The sequence below is a fragment of the Oryctolagus cuniculus genome, chromosome 2 (genome assembly GCF_051225735.1).
Source record: "Oryctolagus cuniculus isolate XC-2025 breed Fujian yellow rabbit chromosome 2, ASM5122573v1, whole genome shotgun sequence".
Lineage (NCBI taxonomy): Eukaryota > Metazoa > Chordata > Mammalia > Lagomorpha > Leporidae > Oryctolagus > Oryctolagus cuniculus.
Window position 1 is genome coordinate 184,674,332 of NC_142868.1, and position 13,015 is coordinate 184,687,346.

The window sequence follows — 13,015 nt, forward strand, 5'->3', positions numbered from 1 at the left end:
CTGATTCTAACTTCCTGCTAATACCCAGCCTGGGAAGCAATGGGAATGGATCCTGACTATGCATATGGGTAACCTGATGGAGTTCTAGGCTCCTGGCTCCATACTGGAGGCCAGGAGTGAACCAGCAGATGGAAAATTTCTCCTTGTTTGTCTGACTTTGTCTCTTTCTGTGTGCCTTGCAAATATATAAACTTTTTAAAATTGAAAATGAAGAGAAGAGATAATCAGAAAGCCTAAAGGTGAGGGCAGTTAATGCCATTCAGGGCTTGACAAGAGAACACAAGACCTTGAATTCACCTTTATGGAAGAATTGCTTATTTAAGAAGTAATTTATTTTTTCAGAAATTATGCACAGAAATGTCTTTATTCTGACATCAAGGGGTAATCAGATGGCCAATAGCATAGACTCTTTTAAGCTGTGGTGAGACTTTGGTGAGAATCACTTACTCAAAGTTAAAGAAACCAAGCACTTACTCTCTCTTAATCTAATCTTTATGCAGAAATTGTTCATTTGCTGAGTCAATAACATTCATTTTTCCAAAATTATTTATATAAATGTTCTGATATTGACCTCAAGGAGATTTAGATGAATCAATATTTAGTCATCCCAGCTGCCCATTTCATCTTAGAAATGTGAGACTTCAGCAATCACTGTTGTAACACCTGGTTGTTATCCAACTTCTGAGTGAACAATCTTACTAGCTCCACTTTTCTCTGGAGATGAATCCACAGGATTACTTTAATTTTTGCCAATTTTCCCTTGTAGTCCTTCAAATATTTGAAGATAATTCCCACAATTCCCTTGAGTCATAGATGCTCTGATCCTCATTTTAGACCTCTCTACTGATCTTTGTGTATCTACTGTTCCAGACTGCTTGCCATTTAGTTCTTTTAGACGAGGATGTTAGAATGTCTATGTTTCTATGGAAAAAAAATTCTACTTTCAAATTTGTATATTTATCTCTTTTTTCATATGGAAAATTCCAGCAGTAATTTTGTATGAAAATATGATAAAAGCAAGTCAATTTAGATTTTAGTATTGGTGGTCACTTTAGGTATCTAGGCACATTATGGACAGTATTTCCTTCCCTCACATAAAAAATCTATAATAGATCTTCCTTAAGTCCATATGAGATGATTGATTCATTAAATTTAGTTGTTTGATTAATTGTAGGCAGTTATTCTACACTCAATTAGAAGTCAACATTCCGCATGTGGTTCTATCTGTATTTATGGCCTGCACATCCTTTTTGGTGCTGAAGCAAGTTTACAACACGTGTTAGAAAGCATCAAGGCTAGGGATTAGCATGAGGCTGATTTCTTATTCATGATATGAATGAAGTTAGGATGAGCCTGATGAGGTGTAACGTGTCCTGTTCTATTGTTGCCCTGGAGAATACTGAAAAATAAGGTGATGCTTCTCACTTTCTCTGAGTGCCTTGTGAATTCATTCTGCTTTAGAACTCTTGATTCACTGGGAAACACAGTTAGCAGAAGAAGTGCTCAAAGCATCTCACAACCATCTATCCAATCTCCCAATCCTCTAGTCAATGAAGTTTCATTTTGCATTTGGGAGGGTCTTCCCACATTATAGGAGATGTTTCCTGGATTATCTTTTACAACCTTTAGAAATTCCATCTATCATTCAAGATTCAGCTGAAAGTTCTTTGAATGTGATTTTCGTTAACCCTTAGCCAGAGTAGTATTTCCTTTCTTGGGGTGGAAAGATCTACTACCAGCCCCTCCCTGATAGCATCTGTCCTAACTTGTTGGTTTTATATTTATTTGTGCTTTTAAAGATTCATATATTTATTTTGAAAATCAAAATTTCAGAGGGAGAGAGAGATCTTCCATCCACTCATTCACTCCCCAGTTGTCTGCAATGGACAGTGCTAGGCCAGGCTGAAGTCAGGACCCAAGAGCTTCATCCAGGTCTTGTATATGGATGGCAGGGGCCATCTTCCACTGCTTTTACCAGGCCATCAGCAGGGAGCTGGATCAGAAGTGGAGCAGCAGGGACACAAACCGGCACCCATATGGGATGCCAGTGTTGCTACACCACAACGCCAGTCCCAGGTTTTATATTTATGTATATCTATACATAATCTGGTTTCCATTTACAACTACTGCTTCATAGGAAAACTCCTGATAGACATTTTCCTGTTTTTTCTTTTACTGTCTTAACATCTTAACACCTTTTCTCTAGTAGAATTCATTGTCATGTAAGTTATGGTGGGAAACCCTGTTTTTGACTATTGAGGACACAAAAGCCTAGAAAAAAAATCCTCTTTAGCTCCCAGCAATAAGGCATGGGCCAGGGCTTACATCATCAGATGGCACGATGCTACCTGGAATCTTAATCTAGAGCATTGACACCCATATCTAGTGGCTTTGAGAATTTCTTTTGGTGTTAGTGGTGGCAAGAGCCATCCTCCAGTGGGAATGCTTGCTCTGTGTTAGTAGTGGCCTGTAACGTGCAACAGTGATGTCAATTTTGTCCCATCTAGACCACTCCTGTGCTGTAATATTGCCTTTGGGTCTGGAGCCTGTCCATTTTCTGAGGCTGGCTTTGCCTATCACATTGCAGTTGCAAACTACGTAGTATTCTTCTGATAAACCACTTTGAAGTTTAAGTCTGTTGTTTGCAACCAAGAACGCTGACTGGTGGAGGAAGTATCTTTATTTCATTCAGATTTGATTACCATGTATGAGAAACATGATAAAGTTCATGGGAATGGAATTAAAAGATATGTTTATTTCAGCGCAAACAAAAATAGAAACCCAGGCATATGAAGTGTCTTCAAAAAGTTTGTAGAGGGACTGGTACTGTGGTGTAGTAGTCTAAGCCTCTGCCTGTGGTGCCAGCATCCCATATGGGCACCAGTTTGTGTCCTGGCTGCTCCTCATCCGATGTAGTTCTATGCTTATGACCTGGGAAAGCAGTGGAAGATGGCCCAGATGCTTGGGCCCCTGCTCCCACATGGGAGACTCAGAAGAAGCTCCTGGCTCCTGGTTTCCAGCTCTGGCTATTGCAGCCATTTGGGGAGTGAACCAGCAGATGGAAGACCTTTCTCTTTGTGTCTCCTTCTATCTGTAACTCTGCTTCTCAAATAAATAAATTTTCTAAAAGTTTATAGGAAATGAATATTCTGAAAAAATTGTGCATGGATTTCAAAATTTCTGCATTAAAATATTTATCTTACATTTATCATTTAATTCTGTTTTGCATCAACCTTTTAAAGCCGCACCATAGAATGTGCCTAATCACCATAGGATGTGCCTAATGTTTGTTGAATTATTTAGATCATGCTGGCTGGATAGGATGTCTACAAGAGCCAAAAGGAGACTGTCAGGCCACATTATTTCATTAGCTAAATTTTTTGGGAGGAAAGATCAGGCATTCCTCCCTTTACCTTCCTTTTCATTTCTGAATACAGGATCTCTGTATAGAGTTTTAGCACTCTGTGGGGTAGCTTGTAGCCTGTTTAACTTCTACAGTCACTGAGTTTGGTTGTGCTGGCACTCTGGAGTTCAAAATTAGAAAACTATAGTCACTATGGATTTACAGTTGAGGAGAGGCATCGTGGAGGGAGAGAGTCATTTTCCTCACTGTGTGGCCTGGAATACCTGCTTTGGCATTGTCAGTACCAGGAACTCAGGCACAGAAGAGAGAGAGTGGCACTAGGTGGTTTCTCTTGGTTATAGTTCTTCCTCCTCTTGATCTGGCTGAGGAATTTGCAGAGTTGACAGCTGTCATTGGTTCCAAACACTGAAAATAGAAGTGCAGAGGGAAATAAAGTCCCCTCTCTCTTCTGTAACCAGACCGTCAGTGTTTACACACTCACATACTGCACACACACATGCACACACCCTCCACCCCTGCCTCACTGGTTTGGGAAATAGCCTGAGGCTTCGTGGTGGTTTCCCTGCTCTGCAGGCCTGGGACTTGCTGCCTGGGCAGAGCCCAGTATGTGTCTGGGGGAGGTTGGTGAGTAATGTCAGCGCATCTGGAGAACTCACCTCTGACAGCAAGTGATGAGCTTCCTAATGGGAGCGTAATGGCTGCAGCCCTGCCTGGAGGCTTGTCTTCTGCTCAGCAGCTGCCACACAGGCGTCTGTTTGCCTTCCCCACAGCCCCAGGGGAGCCCTGGGCCAGGTTGTGCCACTTCACTGACTGCAGAAAGCTGTGTTTCCACCATGGGGAGGGAGACAAGTGTGTTTATCCACAGCCAGGCTTGGAATGAGAGTCTTCTCCTTATGGGAATGCATCAATCACTTCTCAGGACTGACCTTTTGTCATAGTTCCTCTTGTCGGGGATGTTTTGCTTTTCCTAATTGCAGAACCAAAATGAGGACTTCGTAATTAAGCATGTGGTAGACAACATGGCAGCGGCCCTGTGTTTTCCCATTCTTCTCACAACAGCGCTCTGCAGTGCAGTGGGGTTGAAGGTTATGGCTCCAGACTTCTGGGCTGTAGTTGGCCAAAAGCACAGTGCTCCAGGTTTCTGTCCGGGAGCCTGCCTAATGCGAGTTTATGCCAAACCATTTAAGTGGAAAATCCAATGGAAGCTTCCTGTGTTTGCCCTGTACAGTGTGCAGAGGAGGCTAAGCACTCAGCTTGCATTCCAAAATTGGAACAAAGGGGCATTTGTTCTCTTTCCTGAGTAGCTACAAAGCGTTTTCAAGAACATTTTGAGACATAATTATGTTGATTTGACTTAGGCCAAAATCAATGGATTGTTTTCCTGAGAAAGATGAGAGGCCGTGGCTTCTTCCCCACCCCCTCCATCTCCTTTGGAAGTAGACAGCCTGTGAGAACAGCATCCCTTGCACTCATTAGCAATACTTCTGGAGCTGTTCCTATGAAATAAATTGTTTGGAGGTCAACATGAAACACCAACTGGAATGTAACAAAAAGATATCAAAACAGAACAGCCCTCTTTGTGATCATTAAGACAATGTTAAAAAGGGAGAAATCTATACTATTGACCTACCTTTGATATTTGCTGCTTTCATAGAGAGTTGTCATCACAAATCCCAGTGACTAAACTCATTGCATGTTGCAGAGGCTCCTGAAACTGTGTGTTCATAATCCTCTTCTGAAGAAAGGCGTTAAAGAGAGTGTTATTACTTACTCTCTGGTGTGTAAGAAATACAGCTGCCAGGACCAGCTAGTACCAACTGCATGCCGCTGGCAGTATACCTTCTTGTTTTTGAATGCTTTCTGATCTCATCTTGGATCCTGAATTTTTTGGAACCTTGTGTAACTCTCTATGTCTTAAATTGCGTTGATTGATAAATGGACATTGATGACAATAGTGTGGGACTTTGTGCTTTATTGGCTCTGGGCAGGTGTCATCAAGACCAGAGCAGTTGTGTAGCCTAGAGATTAACATGCTATCATCCCTTGAGTAGCTATGTTCAGTTCCCAGCTCTGGCTTCTGTTTCTAGCTTCCTCTAATGCAGACGCTAAGATGAAACAGTGATGGCTCAAGTAATTGGGTCTCTGCCACCCATGTGGAAGACAGATTTGGAGTTCCTGGATACTGTCTCCTGGCTTCAGCCTCATTCCTCCTCTAGCCACTGCAGGCATTTGGGGAATGAACCAGTACTCTCTCTGTGTCTCTTACATGAATAAATAATCAAAAAAATTGTAAAAAGTTTTAAAAAAAGAAGGTTTCTCATGCCCAAGGAAGAATACCAAGGGATGCCAAGATCATTAACAAGTCAGTGTGGCTCATCTGTCACCGTGTACATTCTTTCCACAAATATTTGATACTGGTAGTTAAAATATCTCATTCGTATTAACAACGAGCAAAAACATTACCTAGTACCTATTGAGTATAGCTATGTGATTATAAATAATCAGGAGTACTTAATTATATTACAGTAGTCTGAGGCTGGTTATAGTATCTCTGGAAGGAGTAGGGCATGAGAGCCTGGGTTTAGCCAGAACAGACTAGAATTTGGAAAACAGATATTAGAGAGGGAGGACTTGAAGACTCATGGTTTTTTTTGAAAATTGGGGATAGATGTTTGATTGTGGGTCCCTGCCCATTGGTAGGATGGGGCCCAGGTTCAGGGAAACTCAGATGGCAAGCTGCGTCTTATCCATGATTTTCAAGGTATATCCTGTGCAGAGTTTTGCTTCTGTCACTCTCTTTGTCTCTGTCACTCTCTCACTGTCAGTTTGAGATTCTAAGCAAAGCATACACTGTTAATTTCATAACCTTCCTCACATTATACATTAGGATATTTTAAAGGAGGAATTTTGGCTCCTCCTTTGAGCCAAGACTTTATAGTAGAAATCTCACCTTCTTGAAGCCAGTCTAGTCACAACAGCATCTTTGATTCCAGCAGCCAGGAATGAGGCTGCTGCCTTCTGTATGGGAGTTGTCTGTAGGAAAACGTCTCTTTGGATGTCCTGGCCTTCATTTTTTAATGATAAATTTATAAATATTTATATGTTATAGATAAGGAAACTGAAGCTTGAACACTGTGACATTCCAGTTTTTTTTTGCAATTAAGCAAAAGCAAAGGTGAGATTGGGACCCATGTTAGTGTCTAGACAAAGCCCATGTTACATACATGATGGTGGCCCTTCATGGCTTAGAGTACAGCGTCTAACTTGGCTTCACCCCAAAGAGTAAATCAATGAACCCCCTCACCTCTTTATCCAACAACCTCATACCACACATGTGCACACGTGCACACATACACACATGTAATGATATATACTAGGTTGCCCTTGATGGTCACCATGGCCAGTCAGTGACTTGGGATGCTGCCAAGCATGGGGCCTTTCTATGTGACTTAAAACTTATGTGTGTCTTAAGGATTGAAGTTTTATGAGGAATCATCCCTGTGGTGTTTGCTGACTCACAGTGGACACTTGATAAATGTTTATTAAATAAAAGATTGAATCTGGTGGCCTTTCCTGTGCAAACCTTAAGAAGCTCTAACATATGCAAAGTACTTTTTTTTCTAAGCCCTTGCACATATTTGATCTTTATTATATATCCATGATAAATATCCCCACTCTTTAGAAGACAGAACCTAGTTTCAAGGAGAATTGAGACTATCCCACATTCACAGCAAACTCAGTGGTGTGTTGAGCCTGGCCACCAAGTCACACAGCTTGTGGTCAAATGTGCTTGTCTTTATTTCTTCCTGAGTACTTTCCATTGATCTTTCCATATGTTGAATTGAGGGGAAATATCCAATATTACTCTTAGTGCTGAGTCCACTTCTTAAAAAAGATGAACTCATGGCATTGAGAACAACAGGGATGATGCCAAACAGTTCTGTCTTGAACAATTGATGCCTATCCTTGCATTCTTGCCAGAACTCTCCTGCTGTTTAATTTCTTCTGACTTCCGAGATCAAGCAAACCCTAGTGCATGCTAGAGCTCTAGTGACTGAGGATGCACACTTCATAGGATTTTATTCTAAAAATCTTACATATGGCTGTAGTGCCCTCTTTAAAACAGTGTTTTTATGGCTTGAAATGGGTTAATTGCCTTCCCTCCCCCACCCCTTTAACTTCAAGTATATTAAAAACCAGGTTTTTATCATGCAGGGAAATTATTGCCAGAGTTGGATTATGTGCCTGGGATTAGTTGTTTGCTAAAAGAGAGCAAGAATCTGGGTTTTGGGACCTACCTGAGTCTGAGCTTAGCCGAGAAAGTTCTTGAGTTGAGGATTGCAAAGTTCAGTTTCCACAATATTTGAAGTCCGATAAACATTTCCTAGACCCCTTTTAACTCAAAATGTAGTTCTTGGAACAGCAGCATGACATCACCAGAGAACTTGTTAAAAATTAACTCTTATGCCCCACATCAGGTCTATGCACCCAGAGTCTGCGCTTCAAAGAGATCCTCCAGTGATTAACACTTACATTAGAGTTTGAGGAATACTTTTCGAGGTAAGTTAGGGGATACTGCACGTTTTATGGATTGACAATTACAACAAAGGCCTCAGAGAGCCAGGAGTGTAAGCTAATGGCCCCCATTAATTTAAAACCAACATTATGCCTCAGGAGGTGCTAAAGTTGGTGGAAGGCTCTGCTGATTGGTTAATGTAGGCTTGAAATTATAGTTGCAGCTATTTTCGTGGTCCACAGACATGTAGCATTTGCATTACGTGGGAGCTGGTTAGATGTGCAGAATCTCAAGCCCATTTTAACAAGAGCTACAAGTGATTTATTTGCATGTACATTAAGACATGAGAAGTGCTTCTTATTCCATTCCATCAGTTCTGTACTGAAGTACAGTAAATGTGTGAGGGTCCATCTCAGGCTGGTTTTCAGATGGATTCTTCCGAGGGGAGGGGGCCTGAAGAAAACAAAATAGCTAAATATCCTAAAAGGGAATAGCTCTTAATTTTGATTGTGTATTGGAAACAGCCAAAGAGCTTAAAAAAAAAAAAACTGTTTTCTGGGACCGCTCCTTGATAGTTTGATTTAATCAGCCCTGGGTCTGGCCCATCTCAGACAAGTTTCCAGCCTCTGCAAGTGCCGATATCATCCAGTGCTGCTGCCGGTGTCAGAGGAGCATCAGAGCCCATCTTCAATCCCGCTTCAGTTCTGATTCTGATGTGAGATGAAACATTTGAAGACTTACCTGTGTTTCAACTTTAAAGTATAAATGCCAGCATCTTCGGGAACTCAAGGGAATGAGGGAAGAGTGTGGCATTCTGAGAAGAAAGATTGAAGAGCACCATCAAGGACTAAGGCACACATTGGAGCACAAGGAAGATGAAACCTGATCTCATTTCTTCCCCATAACCATGAATGCACATGATGGGTATTTTATCTTGAATGGCAGGAAATACCAATTATGAAATCGAAACTGTTTGTTGCAGTCTCATTTTATTTGATGAGTATCTACTCTTCCTGGCCTGAGTGAAGAATTTTCCCTTAAATGCCACCAGATTTTACCCATAACTCATTGGTTTTCTCCCATCCTACTTTCTACTTTTTCTCTTTATTCCTTCCTTCCATCCCTTTCTCCCACTTCTTCCTCCGCTCCTTCATTCCTTTCTTCTTTCACTATTAAAATAAATGTTTATAACACACTGTATGCTAGGACATGATTTGTCATTTTCCTTTTGGTTGTGTGCACATTGAATTTTTCTGAACTCCTTCTTGTTTACTCACATTCTTTTCCAAGTTTGGTGCCTAAAATGTAATTCAGCTTTCGTGAAGATCTGAACAATAAGAGGATGAGGGAAGTTTGACTTCTGGGTCATTTGTATTTAGTTTGTGAACAGTTTAGAACCCTTATTTATTTTTCCTTGCCCCAAACTGACTCACTACAGAATCAGTTCACTTTGCCAAGGTCAGAATTTTATTCCTGTTCTGTAGGGGTATTAGCAAATCAGCCTAACTTAGTAGCGTCTGCAAATTTGATGAGCACATTGTCAATTCCTTCATCCCAGCCATCAATAAAGATATTGAATAGGCAATAAAGATATCGAACCTTGTCATACTCTGGGACAAAGGCATAGGTGTTTACAATAACACTTGTGACCCAAACAACTCTGCCAGTTGAACTCACACTTTCTTCTCAGAATCAACACATCAAGCTAACAAAAAAAAAACTTCAAATGTTATTAGAACTATTGTCATCCAGACCCCTAATCTATCTGCTCTTGGATATGTAATGTGTTTCAACCCCTCTTCTCACTGTAACCTATACACAGTCTTTGTAAAGGCAACTTGGATTCTGGACTACATTGGTGTCACAATACCTTGAATTCTTGCTGTTGAATCAAATAGTTCAAGCCATGACTACTTCCACAGTAGCTCCTCCTCTTTCCCAATTCATTCTACTTAAACCCTTTCTTAACATATAGTCTCTGCAGTTTATTTTGAAGGCTGCACACGATGTTGTTTTGATGCTGATAGGTTTTCCAAAGCATCCTTGTCAATAACCAAGATAGGAATGGGCTTTCATTATGTTTAATGCTTACAGTATGATTCCCTATGCCTGTGGTGAGCTAGCAGATTGAACACGCTTACTGTTGGATCTGACTGTAACAGTCCCCTGATTGGAGTATGGGAGGAGTGCTCAGAATATTTCTGAGGTAATGACTCTTCATTCTGCAATGTCAGGCGCTCAGCAGCCTGTGGCAAGGCCTCTTCTCAATGCTTCTTCTTTGCTTGGCCTCAGATTATCCCCTGACTTAGAAATAAAATGCCACGATAGTTAATAATGTGACTGGCAGAGAGACATAGAGTCATTTGTCTCTATAGAGTGAATCAAAAGCCTATATCAACCCAAACAAACAGATGACAGCCCCTCTCCTGCAAAAAGAACTTTTGCTCATCACTATCCATTCAGGTATCTTTCAGGTTTTGCTTTAATTCAAATCATGCATTTGAAGTAGCAATCATAGTTGGAAATAAAGACAAATGATGTGCATCCTTCCAGACTTTGAGATGGGCACACTGCCTTTCCTATGATGATTCTCCCATGGAAGGCGACGAATCTTTTCATCCTCTCTGAAATACTTATTTCAGCCTCCAAAATGCTTTACCTGTTGATACCAATATCTGGACAGCACACTCAGTTCCGTTGCCTCTTTAGCTGTCAGTTTCTAAGCCTGTCCTGCTCTCTCAATCATTCCCTTCTTTGGTCACTGCCTTCTCTGGGAGCTTTCTTCTCCTTCTCCTTGTTTGTTGAACACTTTGACACTTGATGACAAATATTTGACTTTTAATACTTACTGTTTATCCATTCATCCACTCATCCATCAGTGACTTATTATGGAGTATCTACTATTTTCCAAGGATTGTGTTGGCATCCTTAGTACAAGCAAATGTAGACCCACCCTAATAGATCTTTAAGTCTGGTGAAGGACACAGACCTTAAGTAATTGAAAATGGCGTGAAATTAAGAACTATTGCAAATGCCTTTCTAATCATAAATATAGGGCACTCTAGAACTTTAGTGATGCTCCACCAATAAAAAATTTTTTTTGAGTTAAAATTGAAAGGAGAAATGGGAGTTGTTTAGGAAAAGGATAGGAAAAAGGTAGAGAATGCTTGCCATGGGCAACAGCATGTACACAAGTCTGCATGGTAGGAAACAGAAAGTGTGACTTTGAGAGTGGCATTTGTGTGCTGTGAGAGAAGGTGGAAGCGGGTGGCAGAGTTCAGGCAGGTAAGGTCCCTTAGACCTGGTTGAAGGATTTTGCTCTTTGTTCTTTGAGCTGTAGGAAACCTTTGAAGGTTTTGAAGCAAAGGAAGGCATTTCACTCCCTTTTTCTTTTTCAGATTTCACACTGGAGCTGTCTTAGAAAGGATTAGACAAGAGTAAGACTTTTGGGGAAAGTTTTGGAACATCATTTAGGACTTAATGGTAGCAATCTAGAAATGCAATGGTGACAGCTTAGATCAGGGGGAATAGTCGGGGAGATGGAGATGGAGAAGTTGGAATGATGTTGGAGGTGAGATGAACAGGATTCCTGACAGCCTGGCTCTGTGGGTTAAGAAGAGGAAGAGGCCAAGGATTTCTCCCATAGTTTCTGGCAGGCACAGCTAGTTGGAAGGTGATGTCACTGAGAGATTGGAAGAGAACACTATTAGAGAGGGAAGAGAGCTTAGGTTTGACTCACTGTAGAGTTTAACGAATTTTGTAGTCACCCAATGAACCTCAACATGTGGAACAGGAGCTTCAAGGGGAGCTCCTGGCTGGAACTATCAATGTGGAAAGCTCAGATATGCAGGTGGTAATGGACACTCTGGATTTAGATTAAAATCGCTAACACAGGGGATGAAACAGGTTACAGTTCTCACTTCACCATGAAGGTTAAATTTTCTTCTTCTTTTGTTCTCTTTATTATACTGAACACAAGCCTGGGTCCATTCATTAAATTTAGTTAATATTTACAAGACGCCTTCACCAGACTTTGTTTAATTTTCATAGCTTTCCTGTAATGTAGATATGATTCTTTCCATTTTAGAGATACAGACATGGAAACTCAGAGGGATTAAGCAAATATTCAACTTAGACAAGTAGCAGTTGCCAAAGTTGTATTAGAAACCAGCACATTTTCCTCTCAAATATCCGTTATGAGCTCCTGCTTTTAATATCCAACAAAGGAGGTTCTGAATAGATACTTGTTTGTTGATGGATTGATGCCAGATAAAGTAAATATCCAAGAATTAGTAAAAGCTGCTGTTTTTTCATTTTTCTAATCAGAATCTGAATTAAGCCTTGTTCTGTTGATGCTTTGCCCCAAATTCCTTTCTGTGGATGGGGAATTGTTTGAGTGTGCTGGATGTAGTCTGGCCAACAACACTAAGTAACAGGTGGCTCTGAGATCTAAAACTTCTTGAAAGAATCCATAAATTACTGGGCTCCTCTTCTATATTCAGGAGGCACTCTAGGTGCGTAAGGCCAATTGTACTGGAGGTAATGAAAATTTACATTAAAAATAACATTTCTTGGAAGTAATATGTTCAATAATAGTCTACTTACCTTGGAGTGAGGGGGTTCCTAGAATGTGGCGCTTCAGTGCTAAGAATTGGGATAGCTCTGGCAAAGCAGAATGATTGGTCATTTTCCATGGCTGGGATGGGGATTGATATCACAGTTTTTTCTAGTCATTTAGGGAAAGCTTAGTGGAAGGAGTTGAATTTCTAAGATTATTTAAAGGATAGAAGATAATGGAGAGTGGTATTGACTTGGGAAAAGGAGAAGCAAACCGTGTTGCCAGCCAAATTACCAGGAACATTAATCCTTTCAAATCTATTAATGAAAAGTTATTAGGATATAACTCCAGAGCAGGTGTGTACTTTTCCCAAGGCCTTCCAGAGACAACAACTAAATTGTTTTCCTATATGCTGCAGATATTCCAACGGGAATGGTTGAAAAACTGATGGCTAGAAAACTGGTTTAACTGAAGTTGAAGAAGAAAAATCATTTTTATCTATTCTCCTTCTGCCTTTTCTCTGTCCTATTTTTTTTAAAAAAAAGGTTTTTTTTTTATTTTTTTGAAAATCAGAGTT